Genomic DNA, 14,112 nt, shown 5'->3' on the forward strand with positions numbered 1-14,112 from the left:
TCCAGGTCATAGCTAAGGTGGAGAGTGAGATTGAGCTGGAAGGTGACCAAAATGGAACTTGATACATTTTTCCTTTAAATGCAGGACTCATCCTGCAGACCAGTAGTGCTGAGGCTTGATTACATTCACAAATTAGATCTTTTTGCCAGCTCTGCCTTATCTTCCACCGCTGAGAGCCTCTTCATTAAGCGGTTGAATGCCCTGTTGAAAACAGCGGGGGTAACATTAAGGTCCAAGAGTGAACATGTGTCCAAGGTGTCAATCAACGATTCTAAATATAGCCTGGCAGAAGCATCTTCTTTTCTTAAGTTTTCTAGCCACATGGTTTTATTTAGGGTTTTGCCACCTGACGTCTTCAGTTTGTCTCCGGTCTTCAGTTAAGCCCCATTTCTGCCGATTAATTGTTTTGTCAGTCCAAACTCCAACCGGATTTCAGCAGATGAGGCACTGGCAGGTAAACTGAAAAGTCGCCTATGTGTTATTGATCTAATTGTTTTCAGTACTGCTGCATCCCGTCCACGGAAGGCCTCACTGCCATATGTTAGGGTTGGGAGTAGCTTAGCTGCGACCACCTTTAGCAGTAAGTCGAGGCTGGGCTCGACGATCGATCTCTTTAAAACGTGAAAAGCGTCTGTTAGAATGGTGACTTTTCATTGTAGCTTCTGTTTGAAGAAGAAAAAAAAGGTACTTTTGTCATCAAATATGATGCCCAGGTATTTATACTCTGTTACACGGTCTAGCTGTTGACCATTTATGTACCCATATGATCTGTTATGCTTTCTCGTTTTTCCCACCATGGTCTAAGTTTTCCTTTGATTAATAATTCTCTGTTGTGTACCTTGACAATGTGTCAATGAGGTGCTGTAAGCCGACTTTAGTTTGACTGAGACAGACATAAAATTGCAATCCCATTTAGAGAAACGCAAATTGCGATTCTCTAAATAGGAAACCGCAAATAGGGAATTCCTATTTCCAAAGCACATGTATCAAGCATTTCCTAAATGCGAATTGGGCAGTTAGGAAAGGCAATTACCACCAAATCCAATCTGGTGGTAAGCATGGGAAATGTTAAAAAATGCATTATAAATGCATTTTTAAAAATTACATGTAGCGCACACATGCCCGAAGGGCATGTGTGTGCTTCACATGTCCACAGATATTTGTTTGGGGTGCATCAGAGGGGGCCTTAGGCCCCCAGCACCCTGGGGTTTGCATTACCTAATTTGCGAATTCCTAACTGGAATTCGCAAATTGGGAAATGCAAAACCATTCGAAGCTATAGTCTTACAGGCTTATCGCGATGAATGGAGTCCCAGTCTCTAATTGCGATTCAGTAATAGTGATTGCGAATTTTAAGAAATCGCTATTACCGAATCACAAATTTCATACATCCCATTTGCATTTCTTAAATAGCGATTTCTTAAAATTTGCTATTTAAGAAATGCAAACTGGGAGCTTGATACATCTGGCCCATGGTGATATGTGATACCCGAAGGTAAATGCTTACAGACATAGCAGTCCCTCACATCCATAGTGTCAACATATTCATAAAGCAGTTTAGTATAGGCGTTTTAAAAATAGTCTCCTCTAGACAAACCTACATGTAGCTTTTTGTCATCAAATGAGGCAAACTATTATCAACAGGGTTTGAGATAGCCCTCCACCAATGAACTAGATGTAGTTGGATATAGCCACACAAGCAAAACAATTATTATTACAGTGACAACTATGTCTACCATTATGTACCTGCGTCTACTTGTGTTATTAGTTTCCATGACTTCTCTAAAACCAGACCTTTGGGTGGAATATAGCAGCAGCAGAGTCTTGTCTGTCAGGTTCCACCTGTGTAAATGCAAAGTGAAGTTCAACAAAATGCAGTGATATTATTTACAAATCCTGGTGAGACCTCCTTAGCCCTACTCCGTGTTCTTCTAAATCACACCCTTACACTCCTTCAGCTGCCTCCAGCCTCGCCTTAGCAATCTTTTTAATTCCCTAACAAAGTTCATTCAAATGTCTCTGTGTGTACACCGTTCAGAAATAACATTACTAACAAATTGAGTCAGTCTATGTAGTGGCAATGTAATTTCAAAACACAGTCCAGCCACAACGTTCAGTTCAGGGAGGGTTCAGCTGGATTTGCACTGTTATCCTCCAGCAGTCGCCCGCACCCACTCTCATTCTCACAGCACTAGGTCCTTCGTCTGAGCATGAATCTGACTTATCCACTACCACAGGACTAGACTTTGTTGTCTCAGCTTCAGCTATTAGCTCCTTCAGCGCTACCCCCAGACTTGTGCTGTTTCAGAATCTTGTCGGTCCCCGAAAGCTTGTCCAACCTGCTCTCAGTCTCCCTGTCACCACTGGCATTCTGGGAGAGGTGCTGTCACATCATCTAGGGGGCACTCAACTCTGCGAGTATGGGAAGCATGAATCCACTGCACATTTAACAGCAGTAGTTGTCACCGGAATAGCTGTGTATGGTCCACGCCAACGAGGTTCCAAACAGGATCTCCTCACATGTGTTTTCACCAGGTACAGAGTATTGGCACACATGTACAAGTTAAATTAAATACAACACAGTATGAGTAAATGTGTTCAGATTATTATTGTCTCCAAATACTGACCATTATATACAACAAACATTAACATAATCAAAAATATACATTGGTTAATCTAATAGAGAAGTAAGTGTTCAGTAGTCCATATTCCTGAATCGAAGTCTTAACAGCTTCACAGTTCCAAATGAGGATCCAAAAATTCCAAATATCCAAATAAGATCCAGTCCAACAGAAATTGTCCACTAGTATTACGTTTGTCCTGTCAACACGTGTTTCATCCTGGGAGTGCCCCTGGATTTCATCAGGACCTCCTTCCTAGAGGACTCCTATTGGTGATATTGGTGAAATTTCCTTAAGTTTACCCGACCTTTATAGGGACTTCTGCATTACTTTGTATCTCAGATATTATTATTAGGCTAGATTATCCATATACACCGTCTCCTATCGGTTTATATGATGCACCACGTTCCGCGAGTACGCTTCAGAATATCAAAGCCGGGACCCAGTCACCGGAACTGAGGTTGTCACTGCTCCTGATCTGGTAAAGCTGTGGCTGTTCCGACCTGGTGCGACACAGAACGCACCACGTCAGCCAGTCCTTTGCAGTAATCAAGAATCATATCATCTGTAATGTTCACAAGTGCATTTGCAGGCACAGCTGGCAGTCTCATTTCTCTGCCCATGATTATCCCATGGGGAGGGACAGTACTGTCCTCTGGTCAGGAACACTGCGAAGTCTCGTCAACACAAGAGGCACAGTATCAAGCCACTTAAAAGATGTTGAAGCACATACTTTCGCTAGCTTGGATTTCAGTGTGCCATTCACCTGTTCCACTGTCCCTGAAGCCTTTGTTCGATAGCTGCAATGTAGTCTCTACTCCACTTGTAATGCTGCGAAGAACAGTTTCAGGACCTAATTGTTGAAATGGGTCCCTCTTTCTGACTCCAGAGAAGTCGGGAAATCGAACTGAGGGGTACATTTCCGCAACAACAGTTTAGCTACTGCGCGACTGTTGTTTCTTCTGGTCGGGTAAGCTTTGACCCACCACAAGAAGATACACAGAATCACCAGGATATATCTCAGCCTGTTGCGCATAGACGTTTCACTGACGTCCAACTGCATCTTGTTGAAGGGACCTCCTGATCTTCCTATGTGGCTTAGTGTTACTGCAGTTCTTTTCCCTACATTTATCTGTCGACACACAACACATCTGTGACACACTCCTTCAGCCATCAGTCTAAACCAGGGATTAAACACAGTCTTCCAGAACAAAACAAATCATGACATCCCTTCCTACATGGGCAGAACCACGTAAATGTCTAGCAACAGAATACCTGGTAACATAGGCCTTTCATCTGCTGAAACCCAAATGTCATCAACCCTTTTAGCACAACCTGTTATTACCCTACTTTGTTGTCCTGCCTTAGGCACTTCTTCCTGCACTTCTTCCTGCATAGTCTTCAGTTCTTCCCATTTATCAGGTGGGGTTCCCAAATGGCTGTAATTGGCCTCAGCTGTGGTTTCCAATGCACAAGGTCTACGAGCACAATATTAGGCAAATTTGTCTGCATATTGGTTATCCACGGTTACACAGTCATCTCCACTGCAGTGTGCAGGGCATTTTAAACTGCAGAGCTTCCAGTGAATTATTTATATACTTTTCATTTGTAATGGGAGAGCCAGAAGAGGTCACTCTGCTTTTCAGAAACACAGCACACTCTGGTAAGAGCGACTAATTCAGCCACTGGTGCTGATAGAACTCCACAAAGGCAGGAGGCCTCAACTATGCCTGAGACTGTGCAGACTGCAGAGGCAGCTCACAGAGTTCTTTCATGGTCTCTCAAACAAGGCCCATCAACAAACAGTATAAAATCAGACTTGGGTAGTGGCTCATCTTGAATGTCTGGTCTTGGCTTGGTGCAAAGTTCAATAACATCTAAACAGTCATGCTCTACTTCTCCCTCGGCTTCAGGAAGGGGTAACAGCGTAACAGGATTCCAGGTAATACAGTGCCTCAGGCTCACGTTTTCTGCAGCCAGAATAATCTGCTCATAGTGGGTTTGATAGCCATTTGTGAAATTTTGAGAATAGGTACTGGTCAACTACAACTCTACTGAGTGAGGCACAAACACAGTAAGCAGGATGACCCATCACAATTTTCTAACATTTCTTGATGCTGAAACCTGCAGCCCCCACAGCATTATGGCATCCAGGCAGTGCTGCTGCCATGGGGTCAAGACTAGCTGAAGAATAGTACACAGGCCTCTGAGTTCTCATGCATCTGTGTAAGCACCAAGCGAGTGCAGCCCTCCCTCTCACTGCAAAAGACAGTGAAAGCTTTGTCTTGCCCTGTCACTAAGAATCCCTGATTACAGTATAGACCTTCTCTCAGCTCTAGGAAGGTGACCAAACAATTGTTATCCCAGGGTACCGGATAAGACACATCCTTGTGTGTCAGTCTCTCTAAAGGCTTGGCCACTAAGAAAAAGTTTGGGTATCCACTGGCAACAGTAGTCCACCATTATTCAAAAACATCCTATCTTCTCTTTGAGTAGTTGGGAGATTTATTTTCAGTATTGCTGAAATCCTTTCTTGTGACACTTTCCCAGCTCCTTTCACACTGTGATGTCCCAGATACTGGACCTCTTTTTGACAGTACTGCAACTTGCTTGGGGACACTTTGGCTCTCATTCTGACCTTGGTGGTCTTTTCGCGAGACCGCCGAGTTACCGCGGCGGTGAAGACCGCCGACCGCGGCGGTATGCCGCTGTGCGCATTCCGACCGCTGGGAGCGTTCCGCCGGGAAACCGCCAGCAGCCACACTGGCGGTCGGCGGAAAAGTGGAGACTGGTCAACCGCCACGCCAGCAGAACACCGCCCACAGAATTACGACCCACATATCTGTGTGGCGGTCTTCTGTTGGCGGTGTTCTGTTGGCGGTCACCTCCCCATGGCTCCCGTCGCCTCCCGGAGGACCAACGCACAAGGTAAGTTGACCGTCCGTGAGGGGAGGGGGAGGGGGGGTGTTGTGTGATGTGGGCGTGCATGGCGGTGTGCGTGTGAGTGTGTAGAGGGGGTGTGTGCGTGTATGCGGGCGGGGGGTGCTGCTGTGTCTATGGGTAATGTGTGCTGTTCGGCAGGTGCACATGTATGTGTGCGGGTATGTGTCCCCGTTGTGTATGTGTGTGTAGGGGGTGTGTATATGTGCATGTTGGGGGTGTGTGCATGTCGGGGTGCATGTATGTGCATGTCGGGGTGGGGGTGGGGAGGGGGTTCGTACCACCTCTGGGGGTGGCAGGGGGGTGGAGGGTGTGGGGGGAGGACTCGGGTGGGTAGTGGGGGGTGGGGGAGACCCCTATCAGTGCCAGGGAAGGAATTCCCTGGCCCCGATAGTGCTTACCGCCATGGTTCGCATGGCGGTTTCCGACCGCCAGAAACCGCGGCGGTAGGCAGGGTCATGATACCGTTGGCGGTCTTGGGACGACCGCCGGGCCGGAGTGCGCAAACTCCAGCCCGGCGGTCATGACCGCCGTGGCGGTCGGAGTGGGGAAGTGGCAGTCGATCGCGGCGGTGACCGCCGCGGTCAGAATGCCATTTTTCTGACCGCCGGTCTGTTCGCGGTCCGACCGCCGCCTCTCCGCCGACCGCCAAGGTCAGAATGAGGGCCTTTGTCTGTTCTCAGTAAGGTGGTTCAACAGGGAAATGGTATCTTGCCTACAAGATTCCTGCATCTTCAGCGCCACCAACAGATCATCGATATATTGCACAAGAACTGAGCTGCAGTGCAACGCTATGGACTCAAGATTATTTTTGAGGATGTGATTGAAAATGGAGGGACTCTTAGTATACTCCAGTGGGGCTCTGCACCATGCCAAAACTGAAAGGCAAAGAGAAACTGATTGTTCTCATGCAGTGGTATGGAAAAGAATTCCTGGCACAAATCGATAACAGTGAATGACTCAGTCTCACTTGAAATTTGGAATAAAATCACAACTGTATTTGGTACTATGGAACAACACATAAAAATAATGGTGTTTATTTTCCCCAAATCTTGTGCAATGCAGCACTTGCCACTAGGCTTGTAAGCCCATGATGGGTGAGCTATATGGACTTCCCTCTATCTCCCTAAAAAATGCCTTGCTGCATCATGGAATCGATCACTGGAGTAATCCCTGCAATCGTTTCAGGGGTTAATTTGTACTGTGGTGTCCTTGGATAATCAACATTTGGTTTCACCTTAATGTGCACAAGCTCAACACCTTTCATGAGACCTATGTTTTTTCCTGAATAGTCCCAGACTTCAGGCTTCACAGTATCTCTAAGAGCTGCTGGTAACATCAGTTGTCATCATGGGAAACAGTACAGCATAAAAGCCATCTCTTGCCATTTTAAAGGCAAAATCCTCATCTTGAGTCTGTAGCTCAACACATCTCGGTGTGCAGAAAATGGTACAGTTATGCTTACTTGAGGTCTCTCCCCAAAAGGCTCACTGGACTAGAATCACATACCACAAATTGGTGATTCTCTCCGAGGGACTCTATTTTGACAGGTACTTCTTCTGTAATGGGGTTTGTCATTAGTGTGTTTGCTACAACTTGGATTCTTTTTCCAGAGAGGAGAGGTTTGGAACCTCCACTGGTCTAACAGAAGAGCAGATACTACCAGTATCGATCAGGAACAATACATGGTGGCTGTTCACCTCACTATCTACCAATGGACCACTCTGGTCTACCTCTAAGACGTTGCCAAGAATGCAATCTTCCTCTCCTGTCAGAGACTGTCATAAGGGCTAGTCAGCATCGTAATCCTCAAATGCTTCAAACATAGGGAACTGTTGGAACGCACCCAGATTTTGGAAATAATTTTGGTTCAGATTCAGAACTTGATTTGAATTAAGTTGAGGGCCATTTACATTCTGCTGTGGCATCAGCATTTGAGGAACCTGCATTGTTAGGGCTTGGGGAACATTAAAATTCTGCGTTCTCGACCTCTGCACATTCTGTGACTCGACGGGATTATTACCCTTGAGTGGAGGTTTAGTCTTCATTTTCTTTCTGCATGGTCATAGGGTTTACGCAAAGGAGAAGCTTTTTTAATTTTATTTCTTGCTTTTTCCAATTTCTTTCTTTACCTTTTTGTCATGAAAGGTCCTCTCTGCAATTGCTGATTTTGTGTTGGACCCACACGCTTCTCTTCGGGTGAAATACTCTTTGTTGGTTATGCTCGATATTGGTGCTGTTTAATGGCCTCTGGTTTTTTGTTAGTGTCAAAGTTTGAGGTTTACCTAAGGGATCATACTTTTCCAGATTGATCAGTTCATATCTGTACGCTTGGCTTACTGTTCCAGAGTAAAGTGAGGTTCAGAGATTGTACATGAGATTGCTACATCATTTTCCTTTCACCATGCTTTCCTCTTGTTACCTCGTTCAACCCTGAGGACCCATGATGACATTTGGGGATTGAGGAGAGAAAGTCTCCTGTGAGTTTGTGTATATGATTACCTAGTGTGGAGGGCCGGGTACCTAGTTTGTCAATTATTGGTCTGCAAAATTACTCCATTTGTTCCACTGTGACTTGGCTTTGCACTATGATGATTAGATTATTTAATCCTGCTAATTTATGATCAATTTATGAGATGAAAACTGCTAGCGTATTTAACAAGTCCACTTGTAGGTCCATTTTATTGGACTGATAGGCCAGAGCATTCACTGTCAATAGTGATGCCCTTAAAAAGGATTCTCATATGTCACTCACAGAGGTGAGTTGGGTACACCCTTTTACTTGAGGGATGTTCTGTGGTGTTTGGTGTGAAGTGACCAAGGTATTTCTTGTGGCCAATGTTGTCTAAGGCTCTCTTGTATATTGTGCGCATTTTGAGTCGGGTGAGCCTGACTATTGGTCTGTGAGCATGAAAGTTTGTAAGATTTTAAAATCAATGGAAAGCCTTTCTTTCTGCTCAGTTGTGGCCAATTCTTTGTCCTTGTCGCCCTAAAGCCCCTGTATGCCCACATACAAAGTGTCTGACTGTGGGTTGGCATTTGCGTCATTTACTTTCTTGCACCCTTTGTGGGCTTTAGTGGGCCTGCCAACCTGCTTTTGACTCAACCATCCTTGGTCCGACTGGGAGCACTTTAGTGAGTGTCTGATATCTATCTCCTGTGCCATCAGCTACGGTGGGGTTTGTGGACTTGCTTGTTGCTGTACTTGGTGCACTTACACCACAGTTACTTCAGTTGGCGGAGGAAGAAAGGAGTCTGGGAGTGGAAGGGGAGGGGGAGGTGGGTGGCACAGGTTTAAGTGAAGGAATGGCGGAAAGGAAGATAAAGCCATTTGACTTTGTGCCAGGTTCCTACCTCTAGACTGAATCCTTGTTCAACCCTTTTGGCACCATAACATCCTTGTCGCCCATCGGGCTTCTCAATATTTCTTTTGGGGAGATTGACGCTGGGAGGCCCTTAAGCACTTGTGTTGGGGCCTCTCCATGGTCCTGTAAGAAGTTCAGTTTTGTAGGAACTTTGTTTTTTTCAAACATCCAGTTAGGGGAGAAATTAGGCTCTGTTCTCATGGTCTAATATAGACTTAATACTTTTTAGTGTGGTCTTGGATTGTAGTTTCTTTCTTCTGGCTGCTGCAGCCCCCTACCTGCTCAGATCCCATGTTCTCGGAAATACTAGGTGAGATTTCTGACTACGAATGGGAGATCATAGCCACACTTGACACCTCAGTCAATTACTTTTGATGACAAAAGAGAAACCAAAAGCACGGGGTGGAAAAGAAAGTTGAAGCCACATGAGCCTTACTTCATCATTCACTGCTACCTTACCCCCTTCAGCCCCCCAGTGATCCAAGCTCTTGGTCACCTGCTCTTGCTCTGGAGATATTTAATTGAGAAGTCCATGGAGTGGCTGGAGAATCGTGCACGGTTTCACCAAGTTCCAGGGTTAAAATAGTGCAAAAGATCTAAACAGTCTGCCTGCCTTTTTGTTTCCCCAAACTTCCACTTTGGTTTGTTTCTGATTGGGTGGGGGGAGGTCAGGCAGGCCACAAGCTGCACTGGTGCCACCTTCCCTGCTGGGCTGTCCCTGTGAATAGCTAACCTCCACTACACCGCCAAAACCACCACTGCAGCAGTTGAGGACCATTCCCCCACTGGGGCTGGCAGTGGGAATGTCGGAGGACGGTGGATGGAACCCTCTGGGAGGCTGCCAAACACCGGGGCCCAGCACAGGGGCACTAGCGCACCAGCTTCTTCCTCTGTATTTGACAACACTTGCTTATTCGGCTCCTCTCTTGGCTGTGCACAGATCGGTGCTTCCCCGTTCAATTCAGTAGACTTGATAATCAAAAAGAAAATGAGGAAACAATGAACTTCTTAACAGGAGTGGATCTACGTAGCCAAGTGGAAAACTTCCTGCAAAAGGTGTGTGAATATCCACAAACATGCTAATTTTCAGGTATTTACCCCCTTCAGCAGGTGCTTCCAATCAGAAATTCCAACAAAAGTGCTTTTCACTGAGATTTACTCATGGACAGAATTACTCTATACTAATGTAATTTTATCTGGAATTACTCCATTTTCGATTCCTGTTTGACATTTTATTATTAATAAGCAAGTTGAATTTGAACTTGTAAATGCTGCTATTTCTGCAGCCAAGTATTATTTAGACTTTTAGGTCCCATTCAAAATTTATTTCCAAAAGCTGTCATTAAATAAGCCTGTGCAGAAAGCAACATAGTGCAAATGAGTCATTGATAACCATCATCTGGCCATTTGTTTCTGAGCTGAAATCCATCACCTTCTCCAATGCTGAAATGCATACTGAAACTCTTTTAAATCAGTAAAAGGAAACATTTACTAAGGGGCATATTTATGTAAGAGTTGCATCACCCCTGTGCCACTCAGTGGTGCGCAAGAGCAACACAACTCTTAATTTAGATTGATCAAGCCAGGCAAGGCCATCTTGCATGGCCTTGCTTGGCTGGATAAATCTAAAGTAATGCAGTGCAGCGCAAATCCCTGTGTTGCGTTACTCTGCCCTGGGGAGGCGTACCGTGGGTTGAGCGTGGGTGTTCCCCACATCCGCCCATGGATTTTGGCACATTCCCAGATTTACCATTACTGGTAAACCTGGGAATGCGTCAAAATGCAACACCTCCCCAGGTGAGGCGTAAAGAGGAAAAATCTTTATTTCTCCTTGTTACTTCCTCTTTCTTTGTGCATTCTGCAGCACACATAGAAAGAGGAGTATGCCTCAGGGGATTGTTGTTGTGCAGGAAGGCATGCCTTCCTGCACAAAATCAATCCTTATAATGCAGGCACCCTTGAACCAGAGTGAAAGTGGGCCTGCATTTGCGCTAGGGAGCACATTGTGTGCCAGCTCTGGGAGATGACAGGAATGCGCCATATATTGTTAAGTAAGGCCCATTCCTGTCATTTCCCTGTCACACATGACAGAAAGGTGACTTCATAAAAATGCCCAAATGTCGGCTTTGTGTGACGCAGTTTTACATTTGGCTTAGGAAGGATCTGTTATAACTTGGCCAGTTAATGTTACGCAGTTCACAAAGCAATGAAACCATGGCCAAGATTTACAAAGGGCTCACTCAAGATGATGCAATGCAACAAAAACCCTTTATTGGGATTTACTAAGCCACGCAAATCCACCTTGCATGGCTCTGAATTTACTAAGCTACACAGAGCCATGCAAGGTGTCGCAAATTACTGCCCTGCGTTACTCCACATTGGGAAGGCACTCCATGGATGGAGCATCGGCAGTCCCATGCATCCACCCATGGATTTTGAGGCAATCCCGGATTTACTAAGGATAGTATATCTGGGATTGCATCATATGGCATGCCTTCCCAACTGAGGCATAACAAAGAGAAATATTTTTATTTCTTCGTTTCATTTACTCTTTCTACGTGTGCTGCATTTTGCATCTCAGAAAGAGGAAAATGTCTCAAAGGATTGTTTTTGTGCAAGAAGGTGTCTCTTCCTGCAGAAAAACAATCCTGCCTGTAAGGCAGGTACCATTGCACCATGTTGCAAGTGAGCCTGCGTTGGCGCTAGGCACTACTCATTGCGCCACTGCAAGAGGAGAGTAGGAATGCATCATATCTTAGTAAATATGGCGCATTCCTGATTTCTCCGTCTCACGCAGCGCAGCAACTTGTCTTGCTGCATCGCATTGAGTGACTTTCTGGTAAATCTGGCCCACAGTTTGCTTGACTCACTTCTAAAATACCACCTCATGTCTTAGGTTTATAAACGTAGGCGTTCAATCAGGGCTGTTTGACAGGCATATTTTGCAGCAAAGGTGACTGTACTCGAAAGTACAGAATCTCCATGCTGCACACTTAGTTTTATTGCATGCAAAAATGTGTGCAATTTATTAAATTTGTAAAAGAAATGAGATAACTATGGTAAGCAATTTATACGCTTGAACATATCAGCTCCTGGGATCTAATTCACTCTAATTGTGGCACTTGGAGATTGATATAAGCTGTTGTAGGACTCCCATTGTTAGAACAAGACTGCTGGATTGGGGCGGCAGCACCATTGTTTGTGGGTGACTGAGTCAATCTCACACCGTCTTGGTGGCTGTCGGTCCAACTTTTTCAGCTAGCTAGCAATGCCTCACCAAAACCTGAAAGAATGACACTCGTAACTTCTCAGGGGTAGTTGTGATCGACAAGTCACACCCCTTTCTCTCATTAGCAAAAAGGTCTCATACACACACACACAGGCAAAGAAAGAGATGCAGGGTGGTTTTCAATATATTCATTGAAAAGACTGTAATCTATGATAAAATATATGTGCTGCAATTATTAGGGGAATGGTGGTGACCAGCAAGAAGAAAATAAACAGTCCCAAAATATTGGAATGCCATGCATAGATGAATTCTACCTAGACTCTAGCTCCTAAGCAAGAGCATAGCAGTGATAGCTCAATCGGTCAGTACTTAGTCCATGAGAGGAGCACCCACTCCCATTGCCTGAAGGAAAGGGGTCTCCCTGCCGTCTACTTGGTTGGGTGTACAGACAGGGCAGATGTCAGCATGAAATGGCATGTAGCATGGATGGAATCCTGGTGAGGATTGCCTCCCTGCTGTCTTTTGGCCTATATAGGGTTTTTATAAGATGACACATTTTTGTTGCATGAAAAGGGACTGATGTGAGCAAGTGCCTAAGTGTCGGACTGATTACAAACTATTGTGGTGACAATTGCTAGCTGGATTATCACGTACTTGGACACGTCAACCTTGGACAAGGGTACATGGTGAAATGTTCTGCACAGCATAATAATAACAATGCTTTCGCAGAATCACAAAGTTACAGCTGATTAGAAAATATAACATCCCCACAGAAAGGAGGCTAACTAAAATTGAATAAAACTGCATTTTTTAAATCTGAGCCTATATGTGTGTAAAAGGTCACAGGCTGCAGGCCTAAGGTAAAATGTGTGCCCAAGCAGAGTGTAAAATGAACCCATGACAAAGCCTATAACTGTTTTGATAATAGCTGCACCCTGCCTATGATTGTGAATATCTCTTTCCTGATAGTCATGTAGAATACTCCTTCAGCATCCAGGGTAGTGGACACACTGGACATTATTTGTAAACTTGGACAATGTGGGTTAGTAGCCGGTTATTGTTACTGCTGCCTGCCTTCCATAAGACTTCCACTTCGGGGCAGATGGTGGGTCACATTAAAAAGTGGGATTCTCTTGTAATTAGAATGGTCAAATTGTCCTATAGCTTTTTCACATCACACATATTTGCACCTCCCATATTTACAATTTGTGGCAAAAGAACATAACTTAATTTGTCTAGAGTCCCATGATCCTGGTCATGTGATGAAACCGGAATAAGACCTCCTTTCCAGGATGAAAGCTAAGAAACATTTAAAGGTTGGCAGGAGGCATGATATCCAACAGGATGTTGGAGGTTATTACCTCTGCCACTGTGGTAGACCACCACCCGCTAAACATAGAGATCTGTGTGCCTGACTGAGATCTCAATTACTTCAGAGGAGCTGACATGGTGAGGACTCCTTTGAAGGCACAAAGTGTGCTGAGCAGCCGCCAAGTTTCATGCGGCCTCTCAGGAAATCTTTTTGTTTACAAAAGCAAATTCCCAAAGTGGTAGTTTTTTTAAAATAAAATCGAAATAATAATTATTCCCATACCCTGAGTGTTTTCAACCATGGTATGGAGGTCCCTTTTCTTAATGTCCGCTCTAAATAGGGAAGATGGATTGATGTATGTACACCAAAACCCCCACATCTATTGGACCTTTGATGTAAAGTTTCTGCCAGCTGAGCTAGTGGGTCTCTGCCAGCATAAGCATGGCAGTCAGCCTGACTCTAAATAGAGTATATGGACCGTCAGTTTGGTGAAAGGGGTACTCCACAAATGTGGTGGGTTACCCCATCTGTCAGATAATAAATTAAGCGCAAAGCTACTAGAGCAACGACAATACAATATACTGAGGCCTTCGTGCATTGTTGAGTGCAATTACTATAAGAAATATTACATTGATGTAATAATAT

General features: G+C 44.9%; 1 protein-coding gene across 1 annotated transcript in view; it reads left to right on the forward strand.

The window, feature by feature from the left end:
- Nucleotides 1-14,112, forward strand: part of MUSK (muscle associated receptor tyrosine kinase) — a 595,710-nt gene that overhangs the window by 542,822 nt on the left and 38,776 nt on the right. The window lies entirely within an intron of this gene.

This window comes from Pleurodeles waltl, chromosome 1_2, assembly GCF_031143425.1.
Source record: "Pleurodeles waltl isolate 20211129_DDA chromosome 1_2, aPleWal1.hap1.20221129, whole genome shotgun sequence".
Taxonomy (NCBI): domain Eukaryota; kingdom Metazoa; phylum Chordata; class Amphibia; order Caudata; family Salamandridae; genus Pleurodeles; species Pleurodeles waltl.